The 26,737-nt window shown below is 45.8% G+C and overlaps 1 protein-coding gene across 1 annotated transcript in view; it reads left to right on the top strand.

Moving 5' to 3' along the window:
- Window positions 1-26,737, top strand: part of MEGF6 (multiple EGF like domains 6) — a 1,562,146-nt gene that overhangs the window by 75,963 nt on the left and 1,459,446 nt on the right. The gene's annotated exons all lie outside the window — the stretch shown is intronic.

Here is a 26,737-nt window from a genome sequence, read left to right as displayed (position 1 = left end):
CCAATATCAAATCCATTGACCCACAACCTTGGACAGACCACTTTTTCTGTCCTTCGAACTATCCACCTCTAGACCACTTGTGCCAGCACCTACCATGGCCTCACCATGTCCAACAAGAAATAAAAAGAATATCACCAAGGATACAGTGATTCCTGCGATCCTTCCCACTCTTAACCAACTAGCGGACCAATTAGACCCTGAAATACTCGTCGATGAGTATAACAAAATCATGTTAACCACACTCGACAACATCGCCCCTCTAAAACTTAGACCAAGTAAACCCAAAGCCCATTTAAATAAATGGTTCACCCCCAAACTCAAGGATTTATGATGATTTATGAGGGGATGTGAAACAGCTTGGAGGCTAACCCCCTGAGAAAACCACAAAAACAAACTAACGGAAGTTTCTGCTCCATATAAGAAGGAAATCCACCTAGCCAAGCGAAACTCATACAACAAGCGTATATCTAATGCTAACTCGAGTATGAGGGAACTTTTCACCATCCTCAAGGAACTAGAGTCACCTAGCCCCATTCCGGACACATGCTCCAAAGATAAAACTTGGTGCTCTGATATTCAACAAGCACTTTCAAATAAAGTAACTATGCTCCAAACAAAATAGCCAAGAAAAAAGCCTCTCTCATTCAATCATCCCAGACCAATAACCTGAACAAAGACCCTCCTTCAAAAGAACACAACCCAGCTGCACGATTCAAGTTTCAAAAAACCTCTATCCTTGAGGTGGAGAAAGTCATACTCTCTCTCACGCCTTCCAACTGCCAGGGTGACCTCTGCCCTGCCAAGTTTATAAAAGACGCGGCCAGGGATCTTTCCCCATTCATATCGAAACTTGTCAATGCCTCTTTTGCGTCCGGCACTGTGCCGACCAATTTGAAACAATCTTGTGTACTGCCTCTGCTCAAAAAGCAAACCCTAGACCCACTTATACCCACTAATTACCGTCCCATCACGACAGTCCCTTTTCTGCTTAAAATCCTGGACAAGATAGCTTATAACCAAATTCAAAAACTCTTAGAACAACATAAGCTCCTAGGTGAACGTCAATCAGGATTCTGACCCCAACACGGCACTGAGATCGCCCTCATTGACTTGAAGGCACAAATAGATGAATTATGAGATAAAGGTAAAATGGCTCTTCTCTTGGTGCTGGATGTTTCGACCTGGTGGACCACAGGGTCCTATGCAGCCACCTAGACTTAGCCGCACACTTCTCTAAAGAGGCCATAACCTGGATTGAGTCTTTCCTCAGCGACAGGACTATGAGGGTGTTCTCCCCTTCAGCAGCGACTGACCCGATCCCCATCCTGTGCAGAGTCCATCAGGGCTCCTGCATATCCCCCACCCTATACAACCTACCAAGACCCTTTTTGATGATCTGGATCTTCTTGGTATCACCTACACTAACTATGCAGATGATACCCAGATTCTCCTCCCACTTTCCAAGGATTTCAACAAGGATTTGGCCTTGGTAAATAGGGTGTATATCATCATCCAGCTTATCATCCTGGGGACTCACTCTAACATCAAAAAGCTAGGCCAGGACTACACCTCTTTTGTGATTGATGGTAATATTATCAAGGTGTCCAAGGAGGTCAAGACAATTGGCCTTTACCTGGACTCCACCCTTTCCTTCGATAAACAGGTGAAGTCTATGGCATCTGCCACAGCTTACACTTGTAAGCTCATTAGAACAGGCAAACACTTTCTTTCAGATAACAACTGTATCATCCTAGCTAGAGCCTTGATCCTATCTAGGCTCGACTATTGCAATGCCCTTTACATTGGTGCTAACAAATCTATCATCTACAGAATCCAAATCTTACAAAATAATCCCTTGCGATCAGTTCTTGGCATTTCCAAAAGATCGCATATTTCCAAGTCCAGGCGCCAGAATAACTGGCTGTCCACCCAAAACAAAATCCATTTAAAAGTTGCTTCCCTTGTTCACAAAGCTCTGAACAACGCTGCACCGAGCTATCTCACAGGCAAATTACGTAAAAGAAGTTCCACACGCACAGCAAGAACTTCCAACACCAACAGCCTCATCACTCCTAGATTCAGGCCGACTAAGGCTGGGGGAGGCACAGTTTCCTGGTCCGAGCTGCCCAATTATGGAACTCACTACCTCACCCCCTACTTGAGGAGCAGCCCTAACTGAAATTCAGATCTAATTATATCAATCTACAGAAGGTTGCCGATGACTAGCTTACTAGCTCTTACCTAATTGCTGTGACCTCCTAGTGTAGATTTGTTATAGCTGCTGCCCATGTGCACATATTCCCCTCCTCGGCAGTGATTCGTGGCCTCGCCAGTGCCTGTATATATTCTGTCTTCCTGTAATTTACCTTCTATGGCCTGTATATATTTTGCCTGCATGCAATCTGTAGTGTCAGTCTGTATATACGCTTTTTTTGTGTGTAATCTGCAACCTTGTAACTTAAGCCTCGCATATCCTGTACTGCTGCGCCCGGTTACCTTCGGGTCTGGTGTGCGTTGTAAGTGAATAAAACAAACAAACAAACAAACTGTGATCCTTTTCCAATGGTTGTCACCTCCTGACCCTTCAAATTCCCTTTGATGGTTGTCCGCTACTGGCGCAAATAAAAGAGTGAAGAAATGTAGCAGAGTCTCTTTTCCATCAATGGAGCTTGGTTACGTATGCCCTGAAAGTGGCTTTATATGATGGGATCTACCCAACACTGGAAATGGGAACATGAAATCTAGTAGCCCAAAACTGGTGGGGGTATACTCTCCATATCCAATTCTTTATAAGGATGGTTTTGTTCCAGTTTCAATGGGAGTGATATAAGATATGTTTTACAGACATAAAATGTGTGTGACCTTCATCCCGCTACTCGATACTCACCTTCTAGCCGGAACCCTATCATTTTACCACTATCCCAGACCATGCTGATAAGCGGACTAATAATAGAAACTTGAGAACGTAGCAGGGGGTATTTCTAAACTAAATAAAGTATAGAAAACACACTCACAGGAATGCCATAATTCCTTCTTCCAGTCTGAGCGTGACAGACAGGCTACTTCTCATCAGGGGTACACACCAAATTCTTCCGGGTCCCAAAGGGTTAACTCCTCTCCGGGGCTAGTTAGGTCTATATGGGAATCCTGGCCTCCGCATTGTCATTCATGCATCTTCTTTTTAATCCTATGTTGGCGATTATGGATAGACTTCACACCGTGAAGGGGTATCCCAGCCTGACCAGCTATAATCTAAGACTGGCTGACAGACAGTAATTGGTGCCTCAATGGGAAAAAAGTCTGAAATGACAGACTCTGTGACCCCTCCATTAACCTGGCTTGAAACCAGGAGCAGCCACGTAGTACCCTTAGACAAAACCAGAAACCATGGGTGTTATGGCAAATGCTAACCTGGCCTTCCTCTCTCACATGTATCCCTAGTCCCCTTAGGCAAAGCTTAAAACTGTGAGCGTTCTGTTAAAAGCTAAGCATGCCTTTTCTCTCACCATGTATCCTGTGTTCCATTAGGCAATGCCAAAAACCACAGGAGTTATTTTAAATGCTAACTTTGCCATCCCCTCTCAGCATTTACCTTCAGTCCCATTAGGAAAAGTAAAAAACGGTGGGTGTTATGGTGAATGGTAACCATACCTTTCTCTCTCAACATTTACTAATCCCTTCCACTCCCTGCAGTTCCCTTTCGCAAAGCCAAAAAACGTGGGCATTAAGCCAAATGTTAACCGTACGTTCCTCTCTCAGTTAAACTTTTCAACAAAGAGCTCCCGCTACACTCCGAATCTCCTTCTCAAGGTGGAAGCCGGAAGAGATCCTGGTGTAACTATTTTGTGAGAGCTTTTGCCTAGGCCTGCCCAAGAACGTGGCCAATCGGCTACAGTTAATTCAAAATAAGTCAGCGAGAAGGATTCATGGCATCCCAGCACTTCACACTTGTTGTCTCTCCACCAAAGAATTCCTTTCAAGATGCTGTGCATTTTTCGGGGCGTTTTGCTTCCCCAGCCTTGCATGGCCCATTGGGAATCGCAGGCTCGGGCACTGTACATTTGTATGTGCGGTGCGGTGGGGGGGGCTACTCCGGCACCTTGTGTTCTAGCACCTGTAGCGTCTCTTGTGCTAGATGGGATTACTAATAAAGATCTCAGACCAAATAACCAGACAAACTCAAAGAATATGGCAAAGTACTACTTTATTCTCAATTTAATAAAGCAGGGTCATCTGGCAGACATCTGACTGATGCTTGCGCACTCACACACAACCTTGATTACACAGGGATCTTACATCTCAATATGCATCATCTACAACATCATCCTACATGGCAAACCATAAAACGTATTAGCGGGAGGGATTGGATTAGGGGAACATATCTACTTATAGAAGGTATACAGGTTAGTACTTAATTGGCTGTCTCTTATCTGTAATACAACCCTGAAACAACCTCTTAATACATATAATACAGAAACAAAATGGCAGGGGATTGGTCAATGCAACATTGTATAGCAGGTTGCCCCATAGACGCACTGATTGGTTGGCATTCCCACCCAACCATTGTCTTTCGACTCGTCTAGCAGCACTTAGGGAAACCGAAACCCAGGTGCTTGAATCACATCAAATGGTTCCCTACTTTCCCAATTAGTCCGTCTGTCATCAGTCTGGCTGTGAGCCAACGTTTCCCGTCTGTACTTGAACTTGTAGCATGTTCTCTTTTCTAGGATGTTTAAGGGAGTGAAAGCACATCGCTATCTTCATTCAAGGCTTAATGAATAGCCCTTGTTTTCGATTTCTGGGTCATATGTGAAGAGACCCTGAATGTGTGCATTTCAGTCTCTTATTTACTGCTGTTTGCTTTAATTATACGAGGTGTTGTTGCTCCTGTGGGCCTCTAGAGATTTGCTCGCTCTACCTTTCTTAGACTTTATACACTTTTAATTGTCCAATACTTGGCTCTTGTAATTGTTTCCTTCTTCTTTAATCTTAGCGAAATATGTCTTACAACCTTGACTCATCCGTCTTCCTCCCTTTGTGCTTTGGAGCTATTCCTTAAAAATAGCCTCCTTGATCCAAAGCCAACATCGACTCCTCTTTGTTTTGCACATGAAGCTGTTCTTCGAGCGTCTCTTGACTCTTCAACCCTGGTCTGTTCCTGAGGTGGTTGAGTTGAATCTTTGCACGAGCCAGCATCCATTTTCCAATAATGACTGTCCTTGCCACGTTATATACTCCTCAATAGCAGGCTTCTACACATCTTTTCTACCTTGCATTAATGCGTATTCACACTTATTGGTCAGCAAGTTACTTTATCTTATTTTACATTCATGATTACTTTATGGTTTCGTACATGTTTCTCTTGTCACTTCAGTTACATCGACACTCTTCAGTATTTTCATATTGTTTCAGTATGCCTTTGTATATCTTCTTTATGACATCACTCTGCCCACCTCAGGTTTCATGATGTCCAATGGTGCATTCTGACATCCTTCCAAATGTCATACTTCCTCACTTTCAGTGCGAGGGTCCATTCGGTACTCCTGTTTTAGTGCAAATCGTCTCTCATACACTCTGTGGTATAGGAGCAACACATGGGGTCCCATACAAAGCCCTTCTCCGACTGTTCCAGTAGGGCGGCAGTGAGGGGGCGGGAGTTAGGGATAATGTGTTGAACTGCACTTCTACAGCCTCCTGACACATACTACCAGATCGGGGGAACTGTCAATGGAGCACTGTGGAACGCATGTTCAGAAACCAGGAAGTGCTCTTTGCTTCCTGGTTACTGATCATGTTGCGTGGGAGCCGGAGTGTTTCCAGGGAGGCATCTCAGTGAGGAGCCTCAGGTCCAGGACAGAAAGGAAGAATTAATTTAAAGTTGGTTTGTGTATGTATGCATTAATGCTTTTGTAATAGCTGTAATAAGATGATGGGTGCACGCTTGAATGAGTGAGTGCATGGTGTATTGGTGCGCGTGTGAATGAGCGAGTGAATGCTATGTGCAAATGAGAAAGTGAATGTTGTGTGAAAGTGTGTGCATTTGTGTTTGTGCTGTACCAGGGATCTAATTTTGGAGGGCGATATGGGTAGGCGTTGGGCAACAACCACATTTTTTAGTGAGCCTCTATTTTAGTGGCCCAGTAAAAATGCAGTTAATAAAGCAAGGATGATATGTGTTATTACATGGCTTTACTGGCATTTTGGTGCAGTTAGTCTGGTTAGTTCTTACTGTGGCATGACATTTTGTTTACTAGCCATTTTTAATAAAGCAAGCATGATAAACGTTATGTGGCTTGGCGGGCATTTTGATGCAGCCACTGTTGCCATTTCTTACTGTGGCATGACATTTTGTATTGGACATCTTTGTTAAAGCAAGTTTCGGTAAGTGCTATTATGATGCTAGACTGGCATTTTGGTGCAGCTAGTCTAGCCATTTCTTTCTGTGGCATGACATTTTTTAACAGGGCTTCTATAATAAAGCCAGCATGATGTGTTATTGCCTGGCTAGACTGGCATTATGGTGCAGCCAGTTTAAACATGTTTTCATAATGTGGCAGGGCATTTCTAATAGCAAACCCAACAAGCTGATGTTATTGTATGCTGATACTGCAATATATCGGCAGAACCAGCATGAGCATGTTTTCTTGTACTATCATTACAGGCATTATGCACAAAGCAAACATGAGTATGTTCTTATATGGGATTATTGCTATATATTGGTGCAGCCAGCTTGGAAATGTCTAGGCACATCCAGCGTTTAAATACTGCCATGTATCATGCGAAAAGGCATCATGAACATGTGCTGTGGTAAGCTTTGTGCACTTTAGCTGACTTGCATTTTTTGGATTTTATCATGACTTACCCTTCAAAACCAATTCCAAACTGTCTGGCTTTTTACCCAGCTTTATAATGAAATGTTTCTGGGGTGAATTCCCCTCAACCGCCCCATGGTTGGTTCAAGCTCATTTGCTATGCTCTATTTGCTGCACATATGCCAGAGCGACCGAGCATAGCAAGGGAGCTTGAACCAGCCAAGGGGAGGTTGAGGGGAATTCACCCCTGAAACATTTTATTATGAAGCTGGGTAAAAAGCCAGCCAGTTTGGAATTGGTTTTAAAGGGTAACTCATGATAAAATACCAAAAATGCAAGTTCATTCAATTACTCCAATTAAATAATTCGCCGGCTGCCACTGACTGCCTCCTCGGCCCTTTATCTTAGGCAGCCTAAGCCTGTGCATTTCAGTTCGTAGCATTACAGATAACAAATAAAAATGAAGAAAAAAAAGGTCAATTTTCAGGCAGTTCTCTTAATTTAGTGGCCTGGCTATGAAGCGGACTGTGGAGCCCTCATCCTTAAGAGGGCTTGGAGAAACCATGCAACAGCAGCATTTACACTGCAACAAATATGGGGGGGGGCGGTAACAGCACGCTCTGCACTGTGAGCAGACCCCTGACATTTGACAGTTGGATAATTAGGAAAGAGGGCCAATTTTCAAATCTCATTGAAATGCATTGTGAATAATTATAAAATCGGCATACAATACAAATGTAGTGCCTTTCACCCCAAAAGTAATCCTTCGTGGATGGTAAGGGTAAGTGGCTGCGGAACAGCAGAAATAGGTTCTGGGCACACGCTCTGTGTATTTGTGGTGTGTTGTGTGTCGTTATGAACATATACAGTGCTTTTGTGTACAACCAACAGCCCCATACCTCGCCACAGGTGTCCCAGCAGGAGAGCGCTTAACCACCAAACACATGACCCACTGCGGGTAAGGGTCTATGGCCTTACCTTCTCATGTGGCTCCCACCTAGGCGAACCCATAGCTAATGAGCAATAACGGAGAGACACACCCAGGCAGAGGCGGCCTTGGGGGGGGGGCGAGCCGGGCAACCGCCCAGGGCGCCTTTTGCCCCTGCCACGCCAGCTCGGGGGAGTCTTTCAAGGGCTCCCCCGAGCTGGCGTTGTGGGACAAGGCGCAGCAGGCGGCCTTTTACCGTAAAAGGTGCCCGCGGCGGTGGGTGCATTTAAATGCGCCCCTCCACCGTGGACACTTTTCACAAGAAAAGGCACCATTAGCCCCCACCACGCCAGCTCCGGGGAGTCCTTCAAGCGCTCCCCCGAGCTGGCGTGGTGGCAGAAGGTGTGGCAGGCGCCTCATTGTCATTGAATGAACCCGCGATGGCGGGCTCATTCAATGACAATGTGGTGCTAACGGCACCTATTTAACCTCCTCGCTGGAGCGAGGTTAAAAAAAAAAAAAAAAAGTTGCCCATCCTGTTCCCGCCCCCTGTTAACCAGGGGGTCGCGGTGGACGAGGGTGGGGGCGCCAGTTAGCCCAGGGCGCTGCTGCCTTTAAGGCCAGCCCTGCACCCAGGCAAGAGTTCTGTTTGATGCCATAGGGGTGTTGCTAGGTCTGGAAAAGATCAGACACTAAGCTAATGTCGGGACTGGCGGGATTCGGGGCTAGCTAGAGCCTTTTAGTTTTAGCTACCCCTGAGCTTCTATCCGGGGCTACAACCAAAAGACCCGGGGTTATAGCCCCCTTAAGCCCCCCACGGCCAGGGCTGGACTGGGAACCAAAGGTGGCCCTGGAAATTTTGTTCAAAGTGGCCCCATATTTCGCAGAAGGAGCAAGCACAGCCTGTGAGCCCAACCCTTCTATGAGCGGATTGGGAGTATCCCCCAAAATACTGTTGGTAATGCCTGTTGTCAGCACAACAGAAGCATTTGTTGAGATTAAGCAGTTTGACAAGTATGTAACATCTTTATAAATGTAACCTGTGAAAAAACACAAAGGAAGACGCAAATAATGTACAGGGTATTTGTGTAGTAGTCCGACAACAAAAAAATACATTTAAAAGAAATCTAGTGAATGCAAGTTTAAGCAGCATTTTTGTGTTTGGAAATTACATGTTTTTTTTCTATGAAAGTGTAAAATGCCAATTTGGAAAACAATATTCTGCCCAGCAGGTAGGAGGCCTGCTTTTGCAGGTAAAAGCAGGGTAGCTCAGCGGTGGGGCCCTCCACACCGCGCTCTTACCCAAGGCAACGGGCAGAATGGAACGGATCCCTTCCAACATATGTTTTTGCCAGAATATCAGATAAATAAACAGTGCGTGTCGGAGATTCCGGGTCCACAGGAGGAAAAAAAACGAAGAGGAAGCAGAAGAGGGCAAAAAAAAAAGAGCATTTGCAATGTAATGCCATTACAGCTCTCAACTTACGGAGCTACCGCATGCTGCGAGGTGACGAAAAAGGAATCCAATGTTAGGAAGGGGGCAGCCAGGGCCCAGGGATAGAGAAAACAACAACGTTCACCTTTCTCCCTTTTGTGTATTTTATCAACGATTAGTGCCTTTCTGCCCACATATTATTTGACAATTTTTATGCTTCTTTGTACCCGTTTGCAGTTTCAATTGTGTTTCTTATCACATCTCTCCCCTAGTTCCATACACTATTCTACTTTTTGTTTTCATCTTTAATACCATGCTTTAGACCCTAACGAGCCCCTCCAATTTATCCCACAATCCATCACAGTGTGTGTGTAAAAGACAGGGCAGGGATTACTTCTCTCGCCCTTGCCAAGGATTTCAGATGCTGTCATCCCGGGGTTGCCATTGTGAGCCCTCTTCACCTATTGTGGGCCTGCCCTTTTCTCCACGGCGCTGCTGCACGGTGAGGCTGAGGCTACGGGAGTGTGACAATAGCACACCCATTGCGCACCCAGACTTCAAGAGGCAGATTTCTCTGAGCTCCCCTCCAGCAGGCCCTCGTAACACCCGGCCCACCGAGCAGTAATCTATTTACACTTGACACCATAATACCCCAGTCAGCAGTGTAACAATGAGCACCTTGCTAGAGTCACCATCACTCACCCACCCCCCAGTCCTCGTCAGACAGTCAGAGGCGCACTGAGCCTCAACAGAGTCAGCAGCCAGCAGATCGCCTCAATGCACAGTCTGCATCTGCGCATGTAATGCAAGTGCACCAGTCAGTTACTGCAGCATACAGTACGCGACTGCATGGCATGTGTGCTCGCGGCAGTGCCCCTCAAAATGCGCAGGCACACCTGCAAGCCTGCCCTGGGCCCGGCTGTCAGCTCCAGGCAGAAAAACAAAGGCATCAGTCAGTTCGAGGGGAACTATCCAGGCTGGCCTGGCCGGGTCATTCATGATTTATGGATCCTTCCACAAAGGCAAAGAGGCCCTATCCCTCCAGGCCCACCGGGGAAAGTCCCAGTGTCCCGGTGGGCCAGTCCAGCACTGCCCACGGCCCTCCTAACAAGGTATCAGGTAATAATATCGCCATATATATGGTCGCCGTAAATAATATCGCTGGGAAAATGTCGTGGCGATATTATTTGGGTGACCATATATATGTTCCATGCAATAATGTCACCACAAAAAACGGCCATTTTTCGGCGATATTTTTGCATGGCGAGATTTTTGTGGCGACATTATTACATGGAGCCCCTAGCAACTCCTCCACAAAACAGAATATCACAGTTGGAGAGCTTCAGGGGCTCCTCGCGTGCTTTGAGGGTCACAGGATGGCAGGAATAGCAGGGGTCAGGGGCAGGACAGTAGCAAATGTTGCATGTTCCAAATGCTGCGTGCAGTTTACTAAAGGCGCTCCGTCTGCACACATTTGAATGACGCCAACATTAAATTAACGAAAGCGGATTTCGGATCAGTCTGGCTCTGTTTTGGGTAATCCTTTGGCGCTGAAGCGTGTTTCTGGTGCGCTTTACTAAGAAATGTCATTAATTTCAGAAGCATGAGTGGAATTTTTCGATCAGTAGAGTAATTGGCACTCAGAAAGCAGGCGGTGCCACATGGAATGTACCAGTACGTTGGGAAGCCATGAATTCTTCCTCTTGTTATGAAAAATAGTTTTAGAGGAGCCTGACCGCTTGTGAACTTTGCACAGGAAAAGCGATACCAGACATTTCTGAATAACTAATTACCAGTAGGTGCGCGTACATACAGAGCAATGTTGATAACTAGGCAATCCAGTGATTAACATCGGTTTGGGGGCTTTGCAAAGGAAATAGGTCATCACCCATTTCCTGCCCACTAATGAATTATGGTGGTCACAGGTAGGACTGCTCAGATAAACACATCAGTGCGGGTGCCTTTTCCCACCACTGAGAGTTAGGCAGGGGCCTCTTTCCAGAGCCATTTTAGCTATCCATCCCTCCATCTTGCTTATTAGTGTCCACGCAGCAGTTTCTTCCGGATGAAACCTGGTTCGGTACTTTTGGTTTGGCACTAGTGCTTCTTTTAATTAAGAGATGTTGATAAACTACCACAGGACAAGTGTGCACTGAGTGACATTTCCTTAGGACAAGGGCAAGCAGCTGCGGCTCTGCGGATGTTTTGGACTACGACTCCCATGATACCTTGCCTTTGACTGTGTTGGCTGATCTGATCGGAGATGAAGTCCCAAGCATCTGACACATTTTTTATTTTATTTACTTGTTTAATTGTTTTTTTTATAACACGCTTAATACCTGAGTTTGGTTTCTAAGCGCAGATACAGGATTCAAATCTCTGTTGCTCTGCGCTGCCTTGCTTCCAAGTGCAGCACGTTGCCCCTGTGCTATCCTCCGTTCACCAAATGATTACTGACCCCTTGCTTAGGAGGATTCCAGAGTTTGGCAGCAGTTGTCAAGCCATTGAATAGTAAATTCCAGATGGGTTTTCAGAACGGCCCAAAAACATGCAAAGAACCTTAATTAAAATTCATCATTTATAAATGTTTTTACAAGAATTCCACCTGGATATCTTAAAAACTTGACTGGATTGCACGCTTTTGTGGGTCTATGGACCTTTCTCTATTCCAGAACTAATGGAAGAGGCTGGAAAAGTGACCTCACTCTCAGTATTTTAGACTCTACTTCTCCATGGACCAGATATAAGAAATCTCACTGTACAACCGCAGTGTGTCCCTGTGATGCTGGAAATGTCTTATGGCCGGACAGGGCCTCCTAGTCCTTGTCCTACCGCTCCTATGTGTGTGTTTTCTCTATGTTTTCTGCCACTGAGGTCCAGCCTGGACCTCTGGCAGTGCAACTCTTCATGTTTTCCTTTTTGTGAACAACAGCAATGGGATACCCTTATGGCACCCACAGGTGGGGGTACAACCTTGTACCCCTTATGTGATTTTCTGTGCACCTGTGTGTTGCCCACAGAGCAGGGTATGGGCTGGTGGCAGTGATAAGCTGATTTGGCAGTGGCTCTGAGTGTCCTCCATTTTGACATAGTAATCAATGGATTCCCGAAGAAAGGCAAGATGGCCACTATGGCCTCTTAGCTTCTCTTGCCGTTTACCTTGTTTCCCAGGAAGCCCTTACTCAGTCCTTTCCTCCTGACTGGCTGTTGGGTGTAAATATCATGTATCGCTTTGGAGCTGGCTCCTGTAAGACTGACCAGAGCCTTCCCAGGCCGGTGTGTTGTGGGTACACCCTTGGGGTGGGACCTGCGTGAATGGAGTCTGAAGTGAACTCGCATTCTGTGTTATGGGTGTCTGGTTTCTGTGTGCAACACAATACCTGAGAAAGCCCTGACTGAAATTGACATGAGTGCAGTGTTGTGTGCTGAAAGGCTGGGTGCTTACCCCATCCACATTCATTGTTATGGGTGTTTGGGTGGAGTGAATAACCTTAATGCTTGTGAGCCTAACTGGCTGCCTGCCAGCATGAATGTCCTTCTGCGTGATTGGTTGACTGAGCCTGGCTCAGCCTGAGTGATTGGGGACCAAATTTGTATAACAGGGGACCTCTCAATCACAAATTTGTTCAAAAGCTGAAGTCGAAGCTGAAGCAAGAAGAAGCTGTTCCTTGAAGCCCAGCTGGACAAGAAGTCTGCTGCTGTAATTTCTTCATGTAGTCAGAAAGCTTCTGTGTTCTTCCAAGGACTGTTCAAGAGAGGACCTGTTCAGGAGACCTCTCTCCAAGCTATGTGGGACCATTGTGCAACTGCTGATGTTCTTCTGAAGTACGCTGCAAGCCAGTCCTGTGTGCCTGCTGTCCAGAGAAGGGTTCTTCATGAGTCCTGAAGAGGAGTGCGTGGACATCTCGAGTCAAAGAAGTCCATTGGTGTCACCCACTGTCTGAAGGAGCGTTTGTGACCGCTAGAAGCCCGTTGCTCTCTACATCCCAGAAGAGGGGGTACCCTGGCATAGTGCTGCTTGACACCTGGAGCTGCGAAAGTTTCAAACTGCCAAAGAATACTTCAAGGGACATCCTTGCCATAATCACTGACCACTTTTTCCCGTCGTATAAGGTCCAGGGTTGCTGAGTACAGAGGAAGGTCCGCCAGTGGTTTTTCCATAACCAGAATCCAACAAAGATGTCCTGAGGGTCCAGACTTGGTGAGGGTCTGTGGTCCACTGCAGTGGTTGAGTCTAGGTTGCCAGAAGCCATCCAGATGTCTGTGCTGTGTCTGCAGCACCAAAGGAGGTAGAGGGTTGTTGTAAATGTTGGAACTGTGTTGTAAAAGACAAGGGGCCTCATCATGGGTTTAGCGGAGTGGTAAAAATGCACCGATAATGCTATTGCTACCACATTACCGCTCCGCCCAATCCTGAGTTTGGGCACAAAGTTGGGAGATTTACCTCCAGCTTTCAGCTGGAGGTAAATCTGCAGACTTTTTGCCCATTTCTGGCGCATTTACAAGCACAATTTGCGCTGCAGTGAATGTGCTGAACATTCCCCATTGAATCCTATGGACTTTGAATAAAATAGGGATTTACAGCCTTGCCGCAACTCAGGATCCAGCGCTAATAGTGCTGGACTGTGTTGCGGTAACACTATTCATGTTGGGCGGTATCCCGGTGGATATACCCAACTTGCGATTACCCTAAGACAAAATACTCCCTAACTTTTTATTTATCTAGTCTAAAGAAAGCATTCTGCCACTGTTCATAACTTACCTGCATTGTTTCCCTAATCTATGCTGTTACATCTCGCTTAAGAATTCACATGCCTGTTTAAAACTGTCTGTAGTTGGAGCATTTATTATTAAATTTAAGTATCGCTGTTGTATCACATTGTGTGTATATTTGCCATTCTTTGAATAGAACTGCCCAAGTACAAAGTGTTATTATTAATGTGTCTATTGGTAGCAACCTTATTTTATATAAAGAAGCTGTGTTATCACCTAAATTAGTGTGTGGACATTCCTTTGTGGGACTTGGGGACTCTCTGTACTTAAGAACCAGCCTACATCACCTCCTGAGAGCTTAAGCCTTGGCTGCTTGTCCAAGCTACCCCATAGAGAACCTTGGCTGGACTGCTCTGTGCCTTTGTCCCAACCATATAGAGGGCAGAGGTATTTGTATTTGTATTTGTATTTATTGATTTATAAAGCACTTTACACCAAAGCGCTGTACAAGTGAACAACTTAATACATAAAACATAAACGTAAACAATATAAGAGTAGAAGTACAGAAACCCCCTCCAGTCTTCACAGTCCCCTTGCCAAAAGGAGAGGTGTATGTGCAGGGAAATTAAGCAATATGGTTCAGTGCAATTGGGAAAGTCTTTCCTTCACTTTCTGTGGCTGCATCTCCCAGAATGTAAGTGCTCCGATTCACATATGGAACATGGCTGCAGGAATGAAGGAATGGGTGTGAGCTCAAGGTAAGTGCAGGCAGCCCCTACATGCCTAGCCACGCGTCACGTGTGTTCGGGACAAATAAACATGCATTAGCTCTCAGCACCACCTGTCTGGAGGCGAGGCAGAGCCCCCACCACATGCTGGGTGCTAGTTGCCATTTCACGGATTAGCAGAATCTGCAAGCACAAGGCGATTTGTGTATGCAGGTTTGCTTTTGTAAACCAGTTCCAATGAAAAGGGAGTGTTTGTTTTTGTTTCGGCCAATGGAAGCATATACTATTCTAACAGAGCCTGTGGGTGTTGTTTGTTTATTTATCCACCCATCGACCGCCCATGGCCATGATAATGCCTGTGATCATTACCTCCCTCTCTCTGACCAAAGCACACATTCCTGGAATCTCTTTCAGCTAGCAGTGTCAAGCAGCGACATCAAACTTTGTGCTGTAAGGGCTAAGAGGTAATAGCATAATCGTGACAATAAATGAGCTCTGAGTGCAATTGAAATGCCTTTACCAAGCGTGCCTTCAGCCACTTGATGTATAAGCAATAACTGTGTCTACCCATCTGTTCCTTGCACTAAAGGCTTGTAAAAAATAAGCTTTGGCCAAGCTAACGGTTTTGGCTTTTGTATAGATAGTAGAATCCAGGCCAGATTTTAAGGATATCCCTCATTATTATTCATGAGAGAAATGTGCATACAATGATTGTAAATGCATGCACAATTTTTTCTCGTGAGGAATATCCTAAAAGCCTGTCAGGTTTCCGGCCCTCGAGTCCTCGGGACCTGGAGTTTGGCAACCCTATCTAGACATTTGCCAGGCGCTCCCATCATATGCCCAAAACAATACGGGTCATTCGAATATATGGAAGAAACCTGCAATATCTATATAAAAACCTGCATATGAGAGTCTTCCTGCAACAATATCTCAGGGCTCAAACAGGGTGGGGAGGCAAACTCAATAAGGCCATAAACACGGACACTTAGAGTGTTATAACGCTTCTTTATTCCTCTTGAGTTACGATTTCACTGTCAAAACCCTGAACCCGCGTTACACTCGTAGTCCCTGCCCCCATCCCTAGCCCAACGTCCCATGATTACTATTGTGGCCCAAAACAGAGGCTGCCCACATAACGATGTGGGAGGGCTGTATCAGTAACGTTGCAACGTGACATCTCCCCCCTTTTAGAGTTTTGCAGAGTAACCGCTTCACCCCATTTCTTCAATCAGTCTTATGGGTTTTATACAAAGTTGTTAGGGCCTTCTGAAGTAAGGGAGTTCTTGGGCGAGTGAGCATCCTTCGTGGCACTGTTCTTCCTCTTCAGAATGTTCACTGTCCCCTTGGTACGAGTCACCTGAAAAGGATCCTTCAGCGCTGTCACTGGACTGCTCCCATTTTCCGGTATGCGATTTGGCAGTTTTTTTAATCGAGATGAGTTTCGTGTTATTTCTCATGGTGATCTCCAGTTGCTGTTGTTCTGTGGCCTTTCTTGGCAGTCACCACCAGCATTTCTGGGGCAAAGGTTTAGTCTTCCTTAGTAATTCTTCGCTGGCATGCCACTACCTGGTCTCCTATGGTCACGTCACACTCCTGTGCTCCTCTTCAAGTGTCTGCTCATCTGCTCATTTTCTCCTTCTGATCTTCATCATGATTTTTGACTTGTTGTTCGAGGGGAGTGATTTGCTCTTAATTCAGTACTTCCGGTAATCTGGTTCATATGACTCGTCGGAACATGAGGTCAGAGGGGCTGACCCCGGTGGTGCTGTGTGGAGTGTGACGATAATCACGTAGAAATTGATATAGTGCCTGTTCAAAAGGTTTGTTGATCAGGTTGGCCAATTGTAAGGTTTTCTTGACGTTGGCCTTGAATCGTTCAATGATCCCATTTGCTTGAGGCCAATGTGGGTTTATTCTTCGGTGAACGAACCCCATGTATTTGGTGAAGTTTTTAAAGTCAGGACCTGTGAAGGGGGTCCATTATCTGATTTCAGGACCTTGGGTGTGCCATAGATAGATAACATGCGGCCAAGAGCTGGAATTACGCATGTTGCAGCGGTCGAGTCAATTAGTTGAGCGTCAGGGAATCGAGAATGCTCATCTATGAGCACCAGTACGTATTTCCCATTTTGTAATGGTCCAAAAAAATCTACTGCCATTTCTTCCCAGACACTGCCAGGAAGTGTTAACATCTGTATGGGATTTGGGTTTGGTGGAGGAGCCACTATTGCACACAGATCACACCTACCAATAACTTCTTCCACCATAGCATACAACTTTAGAAACCATATCTTTTCATGCAGGAGACGTTTTCTAGATGTGATTCTCCAGTGACCTTTGTGTGCTAATGCAACTACCCTTTCTGCAAGCCCCAACCCCTTTCCTATGGGGAAATAAGGAAATACCACACAAAAGAGGCACAGGGTGCAGAGGTCTACCGGGAAATCTCCAGAGATTCCTATAGGCCAGTCCACCCCTGCTTAAAATGTGTTGCAAATAAATAATTCAGCCAGTGTTTTCTTTTTTCAAGCAATGCAACTGAGACCTGTATTGTGTATATCAACAGGGAAAATGTCAGCGTGTACAAGAGAAGAATCTATAAAGGGGATGGTGGTGTGACCATGTATTACCAGGATTATGGTCACCACAGAGTTCTGTGACCTCATACGGGAACCCAGCTCTCGACCTCAGACCTCTTTCTGATCACAATACTTCCTTTTTTGTTTGTGTATAGTTTGTTCTGTAACGAGAATATTTCATGATGTTAATTTAACAATGAACATGTTATGATTAAGATTTTAATTTGTCTTGCCGTATTGAATAGTGAAAGGTTTGATTTCAAATCATATCACTAATTTAAAAAAAAATAATAATAATAATCACAGTACTCCAGAGTGGTTTGTGGGAGCCTCGTAATTTACCGCAGCAGGGTACTTTATCTCTCATTTAATGCTATCGTATACTGACTATGGCACATTCCACAATTTATACAACGTACGTATTGTCTTCAAGATTGGTGAAATTTTTTTCTTGAAAGGGCTGCACAAATAGTTGCAGTGTCACTGGGCATTAATCCTCATGGCCTATCTGACTCAAATCACCCCTAACAAAAAGCACAGCAGGCAATTTATTGGCAAGTTCCAGCTGCCCGTTTGCAAATGGAGTCGTTGGTTGTGTCATGTGGGTCTTTGGACTTCCGTTGAAGCTCAGTCCATTTGGTTTAGTTTGTATCTATCAACTTCGGAATTTTCATGGGCTTTTCTGCTGGAGATACATAATATAGCGTTCCAAAACCCCATAGATTTCAAGTGGGTTCGGTAGACTGTTCTCAAGGACCCTCTTTCGGACGCAGAGCCTGGGAATTTAGCATCTGCCTTTTGGTGCACTAAAGCTCATTCGCTTTACTGCGGCTTTTGGAGCCATGCCCTTTGGCTAGTTGCAGTGCAGCCTGCAGCAGTGTCTCATAGTGTTTAGACGCAGTTGGAACGTTGCTGTTGCGGGTGCCCCCATGGTGTGGGACCCTGCCACTCTATGTCGAGGGGGCCGCCATGACTAGCGCTCACCCTTCCAGTCAGGGTAAGGGCTGGGCCGGGGCAACTGCAGGTGGTGGCGTGGGAAGGAGGAGCTGTGCCTCTGGCTCTGCTGCGCACCTCAGACAGAAAGCAGGCTTCCTGCTTCCTGTCTGCAGGCAGCGTGGAGATGGAGGCCTGAAGAGAAGAGGAGTGTCATGTAGAACAGGTAAACCTTTTTTTAGACAAAAGAAATGTGCATGTGTGTGATTGTGTATCTAAGTATGTAATGCTATGAATGAATGCATGTTTATGGTTGTGTGCATGTGAATGGTGTATGTATGTATGGGTGGTGAGTGTGCCTGTCAAGTGATTGAGAATGCAGTGTGCATGTGTGGGTTTGTGAATGTCCTAGATGCTCATGTGGAGATTGCGGGGTGAGTTAATGTGAGAGAAAGTGTATGGGTGAGTGACTGGTGGATGAATGGGTATGAATGTGATTATGTATGTGTGTGAATGTTCTGGGTGGTTGCTTGTGTGGAGAATGTGGGGTGAGTGGATGTGAGAGACGGTGTATGGGTGAGTAAATGGTCATTGTGACGATTCACAAGGTGTTACCATTTCTCCCCAAGGGGAGCCCTTTCCTATGAGGCTAGGGAGGTGTGGCCGCTATCCAATAGTCTCCCTAGGGGTGGTTTAATGCAGGTGGATCTCATGGGGAGGGACTCTCCCTCTGGGGACAAGGACAATCACCTGGGGTGCAATCCATTGAGTATTGTCACTCCCCAACATTCCCTAGCCCTCCTCACTGTTCAGAATAATTTTATTGAACGTAAACCTATGTATTGTTTTAATACAGAGGATAAAGTTATAGCCAAATGTACTAGGACGAAGAAGAGGACAGGAGACATCAAGGCCATTGACTGTACTAGTACTGGTACGTGGTGGCCCCCGACGAGGCATGAGGACTAAGTTATCAACAGAAACCAAGGACTTTTTTCAATCCACCTGGGTTGGACTGGCAACATTGTTTAAGTATAGATGATCGATTAACAAACCTGTCAAACCCAGCCGGGAGAGGCAACAGGTGCGGAAACCAATGGGCTTTTCGAATGCTGTGGGCAGACCAGAGTCGGAGAAGAGCAGACGATGCGAGCAAAGTGCGGAACGAGTTCTCAGTGGGTCCAGCTGAAGTGGACCCAAATATGAAGCAGGAGAGAAGAGCCAGGCAGCATACCAGAGCGCAGAGCCACCATGGTACTGTGTAAACCAGAGAGAAAAGCCCGGTGCATCAGAGAGAACCCCAGTCCCAGGAAGTCTTTATTGCATGCCAAAATCCCTCAAAAGGTAACCAGAGGTTTGAGAGACCCGGAGGGGGAACAGGGGTGAAGACAGACAAGTCAGGGTCCCTAATACTTGTATACCCAACATCCGAGGAGAGCTTCTTCATCGCAGTGGTGACAATGAGCACACTGACATCCAGAGTCGGGTTGAGGACACCAACTAGTAGAAACCAAGCATTCAAGGATAGCTTCCTCATCGCAGTGGTGACAATAAGCCCACTGGCCATTAGTGATGGGTCAGAGACCCCAACAATTGTAAAATAAGCATCTGAGGAGAGCTTGCTCATTGCAGTGGCAGTAATACACCCACTGACCACCAGAGAAGGATCTGGGACACCAACAAAAGGGAACTGAGCAATCAAGGAGAACGTCCTCGTTGCAGTGGTGGCACTAAGCCAAGTGATCAACGAAGAAGCATTTTGGACTTTGCTAACATCAAAATAGAGTGGCAAAGTGCACATAAAGCTGAAGAGTGTGAGAAAGAACGTGTTAGACACCAGGAAAAGGGAGTCATTATCCTGCAGAAGTGGCTAAAGCTCTTGGGACATACTCTAGATACACCAAGGGAAGGTCATCATCCCCTCCCCCCCCTGGTCTTGTGAACTGTGCCAAGGAATTCCAGGAGAAGGGATTAATTCCCCAGGTTTTTAGGAAACTGTATAGTGCTACACCAAGAGAGGGGAGATATTCTCCTGGACGTGGAATTGCATAAAGGCTGTATGAAACCAGCAAGCCAGGGGAAGGGAGCCATTCCCCCTGGCATTCTTGTTGCAAGAGAACATTCTTTTGAACACGATACGAACATCAGGAGAAGGCAGACATTCTCTTGTAGAAGGAACTTTCTGTTAGATTATTCTTTAGTTGTAGTGTGAGGGCTAGACATAGGTTGTGACACATGGCGGTGGAGTTTGATTTGACAGATGTTCAGATTGACCCTTTAGTATTAGTTTTGAGGCAGGGAGCCCCGTCTTAGAAGATAGGGATAGTGAGGGCCTTTTAAGCTTCCTTCTTCGGCACCCTTACAGTATGAATGTGATTATATGTGTGTGGGAATGTTCTGGGTGTGTGCCCATGTGTAGAATGCAGTGTGAGTGAATGCGAAAGGTGTATGGATGAGTGACAGGTGAGTGGGTATGAATTGGACTATGAATGTTCTGGGTTGGTGTGTGTGTGTGTGTGACTATGGGAGAAGATGTATGGGTGAGTGACAAATGAGTGAATGGATATTTATGTGAATGTGTGTGTGAAAGTTGTGGGTGGGTGGGAGTGACGGTGTATGTGTGATTGACAGACAAGTGAATAGGCATGAATGTGACTGTGAATGTGAAAGGTGTATGTTTGAGTGACAGGTGAGTGAATGGGTTTGAATGTGACTGTCAGTGTTCTGGGTTGGCATGTCTGAAGTTCTGGGTGGGTGCCCATCTGTAGAATGCATTTGAGTGAAAGTGAGAGAAGGTGTATGGGTTAGTGACAGGTGAGTGAATGGGTATGAGTCTGACTGAATGTACTGGGTGGGTAAATGTGTGGAGAATGCAGTATGAGTGAATGTGAGAGAAGGTGTATGGGTAAGTGACTGGTGGGTGAATTGGTATTAATGCGATTCTGTGTGCATGCAAGTTGCTGGGAGGTCCAGGGATCACTGGAGCATTATTAACAATTCATCAAGTGACATGGCATGTTTTACTGGGATTTATGGGCAAAGCCATTTTGATATGTGTTATTAAATGGTAGACTGGCATTTTGGTGCAGCCTGCCTAGCTATTTCTTACTGTGGTATGGCATTTTTACTAAGCATCCATGATAAAGCAATCGTGATAAGTATATTTGCGTGTCTAGACTGGCCTACACTGGAGCCAGTTTGGACATATTTTCTTATTGCGGTATCGCCTTTTTAATGGTAAAACCAACAGCACTATGATCTTATGTGAGGTACTGGCATATATTGGCAGAGCCAGCTCATTACTGGCGTGCACAAAGAAACTGGAGTATGTACTTTTATGGGAATACCTGCATATAGTTGAGCAGCTAGCATGGAAATGAATGGGCAAGTGAGCCAGAACATTTTATGCATTCTGTCATATATTGTGGGGAAAGGTATGAAAATGTGTTGGGCAATGTTTCTGTGCACTGTTGGTGACGTGCATCTTTTGAATTTGTTCATGAGTTACCCAACAAAACTGATTGCAAACTGTCTAGCTTTTTACCCAATTTTTCACAGAAATTGTGCTGTATAATGCACCATTTTAACCCATTATTGAAAATATTTTCTTGCGGGGTGGGAGAGCCCCTGAACCCTCATTGGTTGGTTTGTGCTTCCTAGCAATACTCTGTTGCTCTTGCATACCTGTGACAAATATTTACGACCCTTCAATAAAAAAATTCACCAGCCGCCAATGGTGGCTAGTACATTTGGGTGCTAGGGGCAAGGCACTGGCCCCTTGTTTCTACGCTAGGTGAAAGATTTAAGCTTTGATTAAAAGGAATCATACATCTTAAACTTAGCATAGTACGTGTGTGCCGCTGCAGCAGCATGATCATTATGTACATTGTGCATGCAAGATGGTTTGGGTCGGCCCGGGGTGCGGCACGTTCCTTGCTTTGTTGAGGAGCTTCTGTGGTGGGGCAGGGATGAGCATGGCTCACAGGGAAGGGGGTTCACATTATGTATCACGCCACTGGGCTGGAAGGCACCATGTTAGCTCTAAATAAAACGTCAAACCAAACAAGTAACAGACCCACACCCACATGTGACTGTCACTAGCAATTTCCTTAAGTAAAGAAGTGCACATCCAGGGACAAGATTAAAAACGGTGTGTAGCTAACAGGGTTTGCTTCAGTTCGTGTGAGATGTTGCAACTAGTCCACAACATGGAGGAAAGGCTTTTTCCCCATTTCTTCTGGGTGTGTGAAAGGAAATGGAGCAGAAGGTATCTGTTACCAATATAGCTGCGGCCACAGCATTTTCGTCCAATGATGTCCTAAGGAAGAGGTAAGTCGAAAACAATATTGCTCTACTGCTTACATGCGAACGACCGGACTGTATTGAAGAGAACCCGTTTCTTTGTATGCCACAAAGCAAACATAGTACACAAATCAGACTGTTCCCCTTTCTCCCCAGCTCAAGAATCGTTCTGTGATATGGATCGTCGTGAACCCTGCCTCGACGCAAACAATAATGTGCTCCATTTTGATTTGTATAGCAGTGCAAAGCGAATGCAATCTGCTCGCAGCTGCTCTGGGTGTATTTGTGTACGGTTGACTCTCCTGCTCCCTAAATGCCTCAAAGCCTTGACACCAGCAATTGCCAAAACTTCAAGTCGCCCGAGTATGTGGTGTTCAGTCTACAGGAGCTGGTGGGCCGCTGCGCGCATGCCCAGCACGCGCTAATATTAATAATAATCCGGCGCCAGGGAAGGGACCGTGGATGGACCCAAATATGTACGGTAACGCGCGCTCTGCTTTCCCCGCTGCCGGAGAGCGAGCCGTCGCTGTGGCTTAATTGCCTGGAGTCGTTTAGTCTCTGGATTAAACCCATCACTCTGGGATCAGAAGACGAGTAATTGCTGGAGCTTCAGGGCGACGTGGAAAGTTCACATTGCCGGAAGGTTCGCATGGAGAGCGGGGCTAGCAGTTACTGCACAGGCTTCTGTCCAGGCAAGAAGGGCCTGTCTATCTGCCGAGGAATTCCTGTCCCAGAGCACATGTTTACTCCCCGGATTGCAAAAGGGACTTTCAGAAAACTGTGCTCGACACGTGCACTTATTATCTGCCTTCACCCCTGGTATTCAGACGGATGGATATTGCATCTGACCTTGCAACCGTCTGCTTTCAATGGACTCCTGGGCTGCAGCAATCCAGGAAGGAGATGCTCCTAGACCCTGGGAGATTCCAGTTATGCAGTTACTAATAGTTTACTGGACCCAGTTGCTGGTGTACTTGATTTTAGTTTTTCCTTATTTATTTATTTATTTGTAATTTTGAATGCTGCCAATTGTAGAACAAGGCTGCTTCATGGTGCAGAGGAAGGGGAAATGTATGGATGGCGATGAGGAAGGTGGGGATTTGGCCATAAAGAATGGCAGGAGGGACGACAAGACAGTGTTACAATAACCATGCACAGTGCATTATATGACACTCCAGGGCCAGTCCGTCTATTCTCTCTTTGGTGCCCTGCAGAGCTTGCCTCTGCAATCCGCCCCATCTAAAGGGGCTACCACCATCGATAGGCCTGTATTGCCTCGTGTGCGTGCCCGGGTGAGATTAAATCACCTCCTGCAGAGTTTCCCAGGTATTAGCTGACATTGCTGTGCCTGTTGGCTTAAAAGCAGAGCAGGTCTCGTTCTCAGGGGATGAACAAAACAAGCATTGGCAATGCCAACTGTTTAAGCTTTTGTGTAGACATGGGAAAGGCACTTGCTAGGCACTGCCTTAGTCATATAAACTGGCCATTGATGACAGCAGCTGCAAAATGGTGTGATGATTTGGGCATCTAATAGGGGTGCTTACACAATCCAAAACATTTGGCTTTGCCAATGCTTGTTTTTAATAGGACTTTAGTGAAAGAAGGACACCCATAGTGTGATTATTGGAGTGCCGAAAGGACACTTGATTAAAACATTGGTGTGTCTACTGCTCCAAAGAAGTCATTAACTCTTAGAAGACTGCTTTGAAAACTGGTGGGCATTTCGAGTGCAAAGTTCGATAGTAAGGCTTGATTAAAGCAAGCTCAAATAGATCCCAGGAGGATGTGTTTTGGGCGGGTAGGGGGATGAACTTTGTGGGAATGGCCATAGGGATTAGCATGGCCATGGGCAGTCAGTGGGTGGGAAAATAACCCAACCCACTGACCTACACGCTTTGTGTCCCTCTTCATATGCATTTCTCCCTGTCTGTACTCCAATGCAATGTTTCGATTTATAGGTGGCACACCTAATAGCCCAAACTAAAAATTGAATGAAGGTCAAGTACTAGTGAATGGGCCAGCTATGCTGAAGAGTGAAAGGGAGGAGTTTATGTATCTATCTGTCTATATTCAGCAGATGTGGGAAGTGATGATCATCTTAACTCAAGGTGTTTGTTGCACCATTGTTTATTCAAGGGCCACTAACCATGACCTTTGTCGGTGGCCACTGAACATGTTGCACAAATAGGTTTCTTTAGGGCCCACTAGCCATGGCCTTCGGCCGGGATCACTATACATGTTTTCCGCCTATAGGTTTCCTTGGAGCCCGCTAGCCATGTCCTTCGGCCCTGGCCATTGGGCACGGCCTTTGGCTATGCCCACTGTATATTTTTAAAACACTAGGTTTCTTTCAAGCCCACTATTCATGTTGGCTGTGTCCACTGTACATATTGCACCAATAGATTTCTTTGGGGTCCACTAGCCATACCCTTCAGCCATGGCCAGTGGCTCTGGCCATCGGCTCTGGCCACTGTACATGTTGCACCAATAGCTTTCTTTGGGTCTCGCTAGCCGTGGCCTTTGGCTGGAGCCACTGTACATATTTCAACAATAAGGTTTCTTTGGAGCCCACTAGCCATTGCCTTCGGCCCTGGCCAGTGAGCATGGAATTCAGCCATGCCCACTGTATATTTTAAAACACTAGGTTTCTTTCAAGCCTATGAGTCATGGCTTTCAGACATGGCCAGGGGCCACATCCTTCAGCTGTGGCCACTGTACATGTTGCACCAATAGGCTTCTTTGGGGCCCACTAGCCATAGCCTGCGGCAATGGCCAGTGGCCACGGCCTTTGGCTCTGTTCGCTGTACATATTGCACCAATAGGTTTCTTTGGGGCCCACTAGCCATAGCCTTCGGCCATGTCCAGTGGCACTGACCTTCAGCCTTTGCCACTGTACATGTTGGACCAATATGTTTCTTTGGGGCCCATCAGCCGTGGCCTTCGGCTTTCTGATTGGCTCTTCCGATTCATGCGGGATTACCCTGATATTCCCCCGATAATCACAATGAACTACAGAAACAGTGGCAATGAACTACTCATACCCGCAGTATTCCTTTGGTAGTCCCGCGATAATGCGAAAAAGCTTGAAAATAAAACAATCTCTTCCTTGCTCTTACAGGCAATCACCAAGTGCCCTGATCTCTTTCCATGGTCCCCTTCCTCCCCTAATCTGCCTTGTTCCATCCCTAGCCCTCTCCCAGGAAAACCGCAGGAACCTCGTGAGATTCCCCTGCTACTGCCGTGATAGTCCCAAAATAATTGATCTGTAACTGGCTCCCCAGGCCACTCCCAGCTTTCCAATTTCCCAAGGTATCCTTTTCCCCCTCTTCACCTCTAGCCTGAAGCAATTTCATCCCTTTTCCGCCTCCAAAACATTGTTTTTGCACTTTTCGTTTTCTCATTCCCCGGTAGTACCACAGTAATCGGTCGCATCAAGCAAAACAAAAAAACAGGCTTTTCATTTCTGAAAATCCTCTCTTCCGCAAAGCACCATGGGATATCCAGCTATATTTTTGGTAGAAGGGGGCACCACCTTCCCCATCAAATATTTTAAAACCTACTCGATAGAATAACCCCAAATCTGTCCCGGAAATTAAGTCAACGCTTTGTGCCCAAATTGTTTCTCATTTGGTCCAATTCTGTCTAGCGGTTTTGTGCTTCTGCTCGATACAATGTGGACGTTTTCTCTATGGGAAAATGAATGAGAGTAGGACGAAAACAGCGTTTCTTTTGCTATCTTAACAACTTCTACATTTTCTAATGAATCATTCCAATAATTTGCAGTCTGGAGAGGCCTGTGACAAATGTTATTTTGGGAAAATGTCATCCAAATCCATACAAGTCAAAAGATATTAGCAATATAATTTTTTGGGGGGTTTCCTATGGCTCATGTCACTCAACTATAGTCAAATCTGAGTTGGGCTCCTAGAGGTCCAAGCTGCTCCGCCAAAACAATTTTAAAGTAAATGAATGAGAAGTGGAGCATCAGTGTGGCGAAGCCCAACGTTGCAGTGGGGCAAGACTGAATTTAATGCAGTCACTACATACAAGCGCCTCCAGGTTTTATATGATAGGTGTATGCACCACAGATATCTGAGAGACTATATTCAGGTGTGACTAAACGAGGCCACCAAGTAGCGAGATTAATATATGACACAGAAAACAATCTGGTTATTTTGGACGTTTCGGTCCAGACTGGCACGGTACCATTAGCCTTGAAAAAGACCTGAGTAGAGGTCAAAACACGTATCGGCTGTAGTGTTTCTTCAACCCTCTCGCGATAAAGAGGATCAAGTGTCTAATTA

The sequence above is a fragment of the Ambystoma mexicanum genome, chromosome 8, assembly GCF_040938575.1.
Source record: "Ambystoma mexicanum isolate Mex_15411 chromosome 8, UKY_AmexF1_1, whole genome shotgun sequence".
In the NCBI taxonomy this organism is placed as follows: domain Eukaryota; kingdom Metazoa; phylum Chordata; class Amphibia; order Caudata; family Ambystomatidae; genus Ambystoma; species Ambystoma mexicanum.
This window is presented reverse-complemented; position numbering and strand designations above follow the sequence as displayed.